Below are 9072 nucleotides of genomic sequence, written 5' to 3'. Positions count from 1 at the left end.
CCCCACTATTACGTATAATTGTAGTGCATCAATAAAAAAAAATAAGCTAAAAATTAAAAAATACTGAGGGAAGAATTTAATCCATCAACTATTACAGTGTATTATTATAAACATGCAATAATTAAATTGATGTATTATTTGCATCTTTCTTATTTGAATAAATATTTGAACAGTTAAACAGGATAGAAAGCTTGATGGCAGATACAAACATGTGTAAGGATTTAGTATGTGAGGAAGGGATCAGTGCAAACCATGTGGGAGGAGCAATTTTTCAATAAATGGGTTTAAGCCAATGGCTATTTAATTTAAAAAATCTACACCTATCTTTTACATTATATAAAACATATTTTGATGGATTAAAATGTTGATAAGAGTTTAAAATCACATAGAAAAAAAACTTTCATTTGATCCACATGTATTTGTTGAGGTGTTACTAAGTTGGAGATATCTCATTCTCAGCGTGAGATGACAGCCCCCAACAGAACTCTCTTGAAGTCTGGGTTCTCTCGGGAGAAGAGGGCCAATGAGGTAAAGTGAGTGCAAAATGTCCAGTCACTGGGAGGCCACTGTGGCCAGGACGGTCAGTGCTACAGTTTGATCTTGAGTATCTCCCCAGGTCCATGTGGTAAAGGCTGGTGGTCCCCACTTTTGCTGGGAAGAGGGAGAAACTTTAGGAGGTGGACCCAGCGGCGTCTGTGGGCCACACGGGCATGCCTTCCAAAGGGAACCATGTGGCCCTGGGCTCTTCCTTCTCTCCTGTGTCCCATCTGCGAGGTGCGCGGTTTTGTGAACACTTCTTCCCTGATGTGCTGCCTCTCCACAGGCCCAAAGCAATGGGATCAATTGATCAGGAACTGAAGTCTCCAAAACTACAAGCCCGTGATCTCAGGTAGTTGTTACAGTAACACGAGGCTGACTAACAAAATCAAGGGTGTTTTTCTGAAGAGAGGTGAGTGAGCTTAGTCTAGGATGTTGACACACTGCCCAGGGCAGGAGCCAAATTCCCTCAGGAAAAAAGAACTCGTGCCAGGTAGTTAAACAGAGGTGTCAGGAGAGCCCTCACGTCAAATAGGGTGTGGTCCAGCATCCCAGAGATGAGCAGGAAGGAAATCACTCCTAACCACAAGAGAGACAAAGGAGGTACTCTTACGAGAGCCCAGGCAGGGCCTTGGTGAGAAATGGAACCACAGAGAAGATGCAGGTTCCGTTGAAGAGCCCTCCTGCAGCAGAGGAGAGGGAAGCCCTCCCTCCACACTAACCCCTCACAAGTGCCTCTCCTTGGCTGAAGCCAGCCAACCTCTGGTGGGCGAGGGAGCCTCAGGAAGAACACTTGCAGGTTTCATGCAACACAGAGAGGATGGGGGGCGGGTCTGAAGAACAGAGCAGAGAGCCAACTCCTTCCCGGCAACTAGGAGCAATGCCAAGGCCAGCAGGTGGGGAACCAAAGGAAACACCGGGGCACCTGGTAGCAAAGTTAGCAAGCCAGTGCAGGTGGCAGTCGCTGAGTAACAGGAAGAGGCTCCTGAGACGGGATCAGCGGTGCAAGAGGGGCCAGCTGCTGTGGAAGCTGTGGCTGATTTGTCAGCTCTGTATTTATTTGTTTGTTTTTACTTATTTCATGTGGTACTGTGGATGGAAGTCAGGGGTGCTTTACCACTGCTTCCCCAGCCTTATTTTTTTGGGGGGTACTGGGGATTCAACTCAAGAGAACTTAACCACTGAGCTACATCTCTGGCCCTTTTTATTTTTTATTTTGAAACAGGGTCTCGATAAGTTGCTGGGGCTGGCCTTCAACTTAAGAGCCTCCTGCCCCAGGGTCTAGAGTAGTTGGGATTGCCCTAGGCCTGCGCCACCACCCCCAGTTTCTGATTTTTATTTAAGTGAGCATTCTGACTTCTCTATGGACAGTGGATTAGAAAGAGGTCCAGAAGACAAACATGGAGATGAGTTAGTGGGCAAGTGATGAGTGACAGGTGCTGCTCTCTGAGGAGGAAGCCCGGGAGGCAGAGACTACGGGGGTGTAGATGTGGTAGTCAGAGTTTGCAGAGAAATTGGATGGGAGAAGTGAAGGAAAAAATAATCAAGAAAATTTAAAACACACAGTCTGATTCCTGTCAGGATGTAGAGGGACATGAAAACGCTTCCTTCCCATAGTAACAGGACAAACAAAATACTTTTCTGTGTGATTTCTCTGCACAGGCAGTAAGCCTCAGTGAACTGAACTTAGGGGAAGGTCTTCAGAGGTGGCCTGAGAGCTGCACCAGCTTTCCTGTCTGGAGGCAGCGACCCAGTTGGCACAGGGCAGGAGAAACGAGCCTTTCTAGATGAGGAACTTGAAGAGGAGACACTGGCTAAGCCTCAGATGACGGAGGCTGGAAGGATCGATTGGAATCTGTAAGAGTTCCCAAGCCCAAATATATACAACTTAATTTCCCACAATACCCCCCCATTTTCAAACTCACCTAGAGGTGCTGAATGAATGGGCAGCAGTGGAGGAAGGGCTGGTGGGCAGGGGTAAAGTAACTGCATAGTCCCAGGCAGCCCTCAAAGCTTTTGGGGTCTGGGGTCCTGCTGGAGTTAAGCCAAAGTTCAGTAAAAAATATCTAAACTGTAGTCCAACTCTCTTCAATATCAAACTGTGAGAGGATCAAGAAAGTGCTTGCTACAGAGGAGCTTAGGGGCAGGCTAGTCACATACAAACTCAGCCTAACTGAAGTGGTGGCCTGATGCCAACTCAACAACTGCACAAGGACCCCGGTGGTCAGCCTCCACCATCACCACTGGACAAAGTTAAGGAATTGCGCTGGCCAGAAAACAACACACACTACAAAGTTATGTGCAGACTCCACTGACCTTTTAAGCACCCTGTGATGTAAGTGATAGAAAGATAATGATACACGTGAAGAAGAAGAAAAATGAGACCCACAACCAAGGAAAACCGTCAGTAGAAACATATCCACAGACAACTGGCTACTGGAATTAGCAAACAGGAATTTTAAAAATCCATTATAAACATGATAAGAGTTTTGCAAAAGACATATACAGGTAAAGAGAGCGGTATTTCAAGAGAGAAGTGAATCTTTAGGAAAAAAACAAATGGAAATTTTAGAACTAATTATATACATACATATATGTATATATATATATACATACACATATACACACACATATGTGTCTGTATACACAGATACATACATACATATATATAAATTTAAAAATTCACAGAATAGGTTTAACAGCAGATTGGACACTAAAGGAAGATATAGGGAACTTGAAGAGAGTTCATTGGAAATTATCCAGGCTGAAATGGGAAAAAAATGGTACAGAATAGAGGACACAGAAACCAATCCACAAAACTACAACTTTCTTATATTTGATAAAGGGGCTAAAAGCATGCAATGGAGGAAGGATAGCATCTTCAACAAATGGTGCTGGGAAAACTGGAAATCCATATGCAACAAAATGAAACTGAATCCCTTTCTCTCGCCATGCACAAAAGTGAATTCAAAATGGATCAAGGAACTTGATATCAAATCAGAGACGCGCCGCGCCATCTGATAGAAGAAAAAGTTGGCTACGATCTACAGTCGGTGGGGTCAGGCTCCAAATTCCTCAACAGGACACCCATAGCACAAAAGTTAATAACTAGAATCAACAAATGGGACTTACTCAAACTAAAAAGTTTTTTCTCAGCAAAAGAAACAATAAGAGAGGTAAATAGGGAGCCTACACCCTGGGAACAAATCTTTACTCCTCACACTTCAGATAGAGCCCTTATATCCAGAGTATACAAAGAACTCAAAAAATTAGACAATAAGAGAACAAACAACCCAATCAACAAATGGGCCAAGGACCTGAACAGACACTTCTCAGAGGAGGACATACAGTCAATCAACAAGTACATGAAAAAATGCTCAACATCTCTAGCTGTCAGAGAAATGCAAATCAAAACCACCCTAAGATACCATCTCACTCCAGTAAGATTGGCAGCCATTATGAAGTCAAACAACAACAAGTGCTGGCGAGGATGTGGGGAAAAGGGTACACTTGTACATTGCTGGTGGGACTGCAGATTGGTGCAGCCAATTTGGAAAGCAGTATGGAGATTTCTTGGAAAGCTGGGAATGGAGCCACCATTTGACCCAGCTATTCCCCTTCTTGGTCTATTCCCTAAAGACCTAAAAAGAGCATGCTACAGGGACACTGCTACATCGATGTTCATAGCAGCACAGTTCACAATAGCAAGACTGTGGAACCAACCTAGATGCCCTTCAATAGACGAATGGATAAAAAAAAAATGTGGCATTTATACACAATGGAGTATTACTCTGCATTAAAAAATGACAAAATCATAGAATTTACAGGGAAATGGATGGCATTAGAGCAGATTATGCTAAGTGAAGCTAGCCAATCCCTAAAAAACAAATGCCAAATGTCTTCTTTGATATAAGGAGAGTAACTAAGAACAGAGTAGGGACGAAGAGCAGGAGAAGAAGATTAACATTTAACAGGGATGAGAGGTGGGAGGGAAAGGGAGAGAGAAGGGAAATTGCATGGTAATGGAAGGAGACCCTCAGGGTTATACAGTGGAGGAGGTAGACAGAGAGGAGGGGAGGGGAGGGGAGAGGTGGGGAGGGGGGAGGGTGGATGATGGGAAAGGCAGCGGAGCACAACAGACACTAGTATGGCAATTTGTAAATCAATGGATGTGTAACTGATGTGATTCTGCAATCTGTGTATGGGGTGAAGGTGGGAGTTCATAACCCACTTGAATCAAAGTGTGGAATATGATATGTCAAGAAATTTGTAATGTTTTGAACAACCCACAATAAAAAATTTAAAAAAAAAAAGACTGAAAATAAATAAATAAATACAACACCAGTAACTTCTGACACCAAGCAATCCAGTATCTGTGTAATAGGTGTGGCACAAAGAAGGGGACAACAGGTGGGGCAGAGAAAGTCATGAAGAAAATGGCCATAGATTCCCAATTTTTTTTTCTTTCTTTTTTTTCTTTTTCTTTTTTTGGCACTGGGCATTGAACTCAGGGGCACTTGACCACTGAGCCACATCCCCAGCCCTATCCTGTATTTTATTTAGAGATAGGGTCTCACTGAGTTGCTTAGCCCCTTGCTTTTGCTGAGGCTGGCTTTGAACTTCAATCCTCCTGCTCAGCCTCCCAAGCTGTTGCGAAGATTCCCCAATTTTTTTTTTTCCCTGGTGCTGGGGATTGAATCCAGGGCCTTGTGCATGTAAAGCAAGCATTTTATCAACTGAGCTATATCTCCATCCCTAAGGTTGCCAATTTTAATGAGAAATGTTAACTGTAGATTCAAAAAAGTCAACAAGCTCAGCAGGAAAAATACAAATAAAGTTACCTTTATGTGCATTATCAATTCCTAAAAGCCAAAAAGAGAGAAAATGCTTAAAAGCAGCCAGAGGAGAAAGAAAAAACACAACAGGACAATGATTAAAAAGCGATAGTTGACTTCTCATTAGAAATAACGCAAGCCAGGGCTCAAGTCGGCAGCACATATTCTAAATTTGGAACCATACAGAGCAGATTAGTGTGGCCCCTGCACAAGGATGACACACAAATTCATGAAGCATTCCATATTAAACAGAAATAAGAAAAATAAAGCAAGAAGACTGTGAGATGACATTTTTAAAGTACAAAAAGGGAAAAAAACTAGCCACCTGTCACCCTCTATCCAAAAGTAAAATAAGACATTTCTAGTTCAGCAGTAGCTGAAGGAAAATCATACCATATGGAAACCCAGATCTACAGGGAGAGATGAGGAATATGAAAAAGTACAAAGAAATTAGTGAATATAATATTTTTTTCTTTTAATTTCTTTCATGTGCTGTGTAAGACGACAATAGTAACAACATAATATCATGGGTGTTAGGAGACATATTAAGTCAGCAATAGCACAGAAGATCAGAGAGATCTGTAAACAGGGCTCCTGGGGGTTGGTCCTGGACAGCCAGGATGGTGGCAGTGCCATTCCCCAGAAGGTAGCTATGCTTGCCACTAGACCTATGTACTCAAGCCACTGCCATTTACTAAAAGAGAACTAGGAAGGAATCACTTGGAGGGAGGGAAGTAACAAACAAACAAACACAACTCTTGGGTGGTCTGTAGGCACTGAGGACTGCCTACCCAGCATCCCTTTCAGCTGGCCTGATGCACTCTGATTTCATTCATGAATTTACCAGTTTCTCATATACCACAAGTGGCTCAGGAAGGCTGACCGCATCTTCTCAAGAGTGGGCCAAATGGGCCTGAAGGTAATTGGATCTCTCCTTTCTATGGAATAATTCAGGAATCCTGGCCTAAGTCAATCAACGTCAGGCATCCCCTTGGCAAGAGGAAAGTTCAGAAACGAGAATAATGTTTATGAGAATATAAGAATGAGTTATGAGAATAATGTTTTTCTTCTTTGAGAGGAACCCACCAAAAACCAATGCGCCTCTTCCTCTGAACACTGTGGTGTGAAGAAGCCCACTGGTGCTCTCACAATCACGTGGAATCCAGCTGGAGGTCAAAGCAAACCTCACAGAGGGGTGGCAGTAAGAGCCTGGAGCTTATTGAACTGCTGCTGATCCACAAGCTATTTCAGGACTTCTTCATTTACCTACGTCAACGATTACCTGAGTTTAAACTGGATTTTATATGACGTTGTTGTGGTTTGGGTCTGGAATGTTCCCTGAAGGCTGGTGTGTTGAAAGCTTGGTCCCAGTGCAGCAATACTCAGAGGTGGGGCTTTGGGTAGTGACTGGATCACGAAGGCTCTGACATCATCAGTGGATTAATCCATTTGATCGATGAATGAGCTACCAGGAAGTGATGGAAACTGTAGTTGATGAGCCTGTTGGAGGAAGCAGGTCAACTGGGACATGCACTGGAAGGGTATTTCTTATCCCAGCCCCTTCCTGTCTCTGTTACCTGGCTCTCATGAGCTGAGCAGCTTCCTCTGCCATGCTCTTCCTCCACCAGTTTATGTCTTGACTCAGCTCCACAGCAATGGAGTCAGCCAACCATGGACTGGAACCCCTGAAACCGTGCGCCAAAAATATAGTTTTTTCTCAGGAATTTATCACAGCAATAAAGAGGTGGCTGACACATACCCAGAGCCAAAAGATTCCTAATGACATAGGCATGTTACATTTGAGATGGCTTTTGGATATCAATATGGAAACATGTGAAATTGAGCCTGGAGTTCAGAGGAGAGGGCATCTGTAGAAGACAGAAATTTGAATATCAGTTTGAGATCAGAAGTATATAAAGCCACGCAGTCAAATGGCTTTACTAAAGGGGTAAGTGTTCAAAAGAGGCTCCAAAACTAACACCACGGGTATTTAGTGTAACTGGAAGAAAAATCTACAGAGTACAATATCATAGAAATTACAGAATAAAAATATTATGCAATCTTGGTATGAGATTATTTGGCATGAGATTTTCTTTGTGTATTTTTTTGGTATGAGATTTTCTTTCTTTCTCTCTCCCCTCCTCTCCCCCCACCCCCCTCCCTCTCCCTCCCACCCCCTTCCCTCTCTCCACTCCCCCTGTCTCATGCTGGGGATGGAAAATCCAGGGCCTTATGCATGCTAGGCAAGTGCTCTACCACCAGACTACACCTCCCCATCCAACTCTTTAACTATGCAATTTTAATTAGTAATACATATTCATATTTTAAAAATCAAATTGTGAAAAGTTGTCTTAAAATGAAAGGCAAATCTCCCTGTTCCTTGGTCCCTTTCTTGGGAGGCAACCATGTTTACAAATTCTTGAGTCCCATTTGAGATGGAGATACATTATGTATAACAAAGACATATGTGTATAAAAGTACATTTTCACACCCATACAGAAATGGTGGCTCTGCATAGCGTAGCATGCACTCTTCCATTATTCTCCATAGACAAGGTATGCCTCTATAATATTTTACTACTACAAATACTGAATTTTCCTGCCCAGAATCTTCTCACACCTGGCTAGTGCATCTTCGAGACATATTCTTACAGCTGGGGAAGCCTGGGATGTACTAAGCGGATGCTTATATCTGCAAGTAATGAACTCATTTGACTTAAACCACAAAGAAATGTGTGATCATGTTTCATTGAATCTAAGGTCCAGACTTTTTTTTTTAAATACATACATATGTATATATGTAAGTATATATTTTAGTTGCTGATGGACCTTTATTTTATTTATTTATATGCAGTGCTGAGAATTCAACCCAGTGCCTCACACATGCTAGGCAAGTGCTCTACCACTGAGTCACAATCCCAGCCCCAGACTTTTTTTTTTTAAGAGAGAGAGAGAGAGAGAGAATTTAGTATTTATTTATTTATTTATTTTAGTTTTCGGTGGACACATCATCTTCTATTTGTATGTGGTGCTGAGGATCGAACCCAGAGCCGCGCACATGCCAGGCGAGCGCACTACCGCTTGAGCCACATCCCCAGCCCCAAGACTTTTTTTTTAATAATTGATATGAGATATTCTGATTTTTTTAAAATTTTTACATGTTAAAGTCCCTGAAGTTAGGACAAGCCCATCAAGTCACACCATCTGTTAATTGGCAGCAATTTCTTTTCTTTGTTGCACAAAAATATAGTATTGCATCTTATGATCAATGGTGCTTTAAATTAAATGAAATGTGGCATTTCCTATAATAAGCAAGCAGAAAACTGTCACAGAAATTGAAACATGAAAAGCAGCTAATATTGTGAAGATATGCTTCCCTCACTAATCACTTCACCAAGAGGCAGTATATCCGAAGTAAGTATGTTCCACAACTTTCCTTCTTCCTTGCTGATGTTTGCATGGGATTCCAGTACATGTTTTCCCATAATGCATTTAAACAGTTCCCTGTTGACAGACATCTCCGTTAGTCAATGTTTTGCTATTACAAACACTGTTTTATTAAATGGATGTAGAAGTACATATCTGCTCTTTTTACCTAGGAGATCAAAAACAAGTAAGAAGGTTGATAACATCTACTGAGGGACATGGGTTCTTTTATTCCCAGTTGGCAAAGGAAATGTAATTTGGTTTAGTGGTTTTTT

General features: G+C 42.2%; 1 non-coding gene across 1 annotated transcript; it reads left to right on the top strand.

Annotated features, from left to right (window-relative positions):
* The first annotated feature begins 5514 nt into the window (after positions 1–5514).
* LOC124105587 (U6 spliceosomal RNA) lies at positions 5515–5621 on the top strand. Its single transcript, XR_006855786.1, has one exon. It is a non-coding gene; the product is annotated as a U6 spliceosomal RNA (small nuclear RNA).
* The last annotated feature ends 3451 nt before the right edge of the window (positions 5622–9072 follow it).

The sequence above is a fragment of the Marmota monax genome, unplaced genomic scaffold (genome assembly GCF_021218885.2).
Source record: "Marmota monax isolate L192 unplaced genomic scaffold, Marmota_monax_Labrador192_F-V1.1 WCK01_AAM20220418_F8-fsc00180, whole genome shotgun sequence".
NCBI classification, from domain to species: domain Eukaryota; kingdom Metazoa; phylum Chordata; class Mammalia; order Rodentia; family Sciuridae; genus Marmota; species Marmota monax.
The sequence above is the reverse complement of the archived record's forward strand: the minus strand, read 5'-3'. Positions and strand labels throughout refer to the sequence as shown.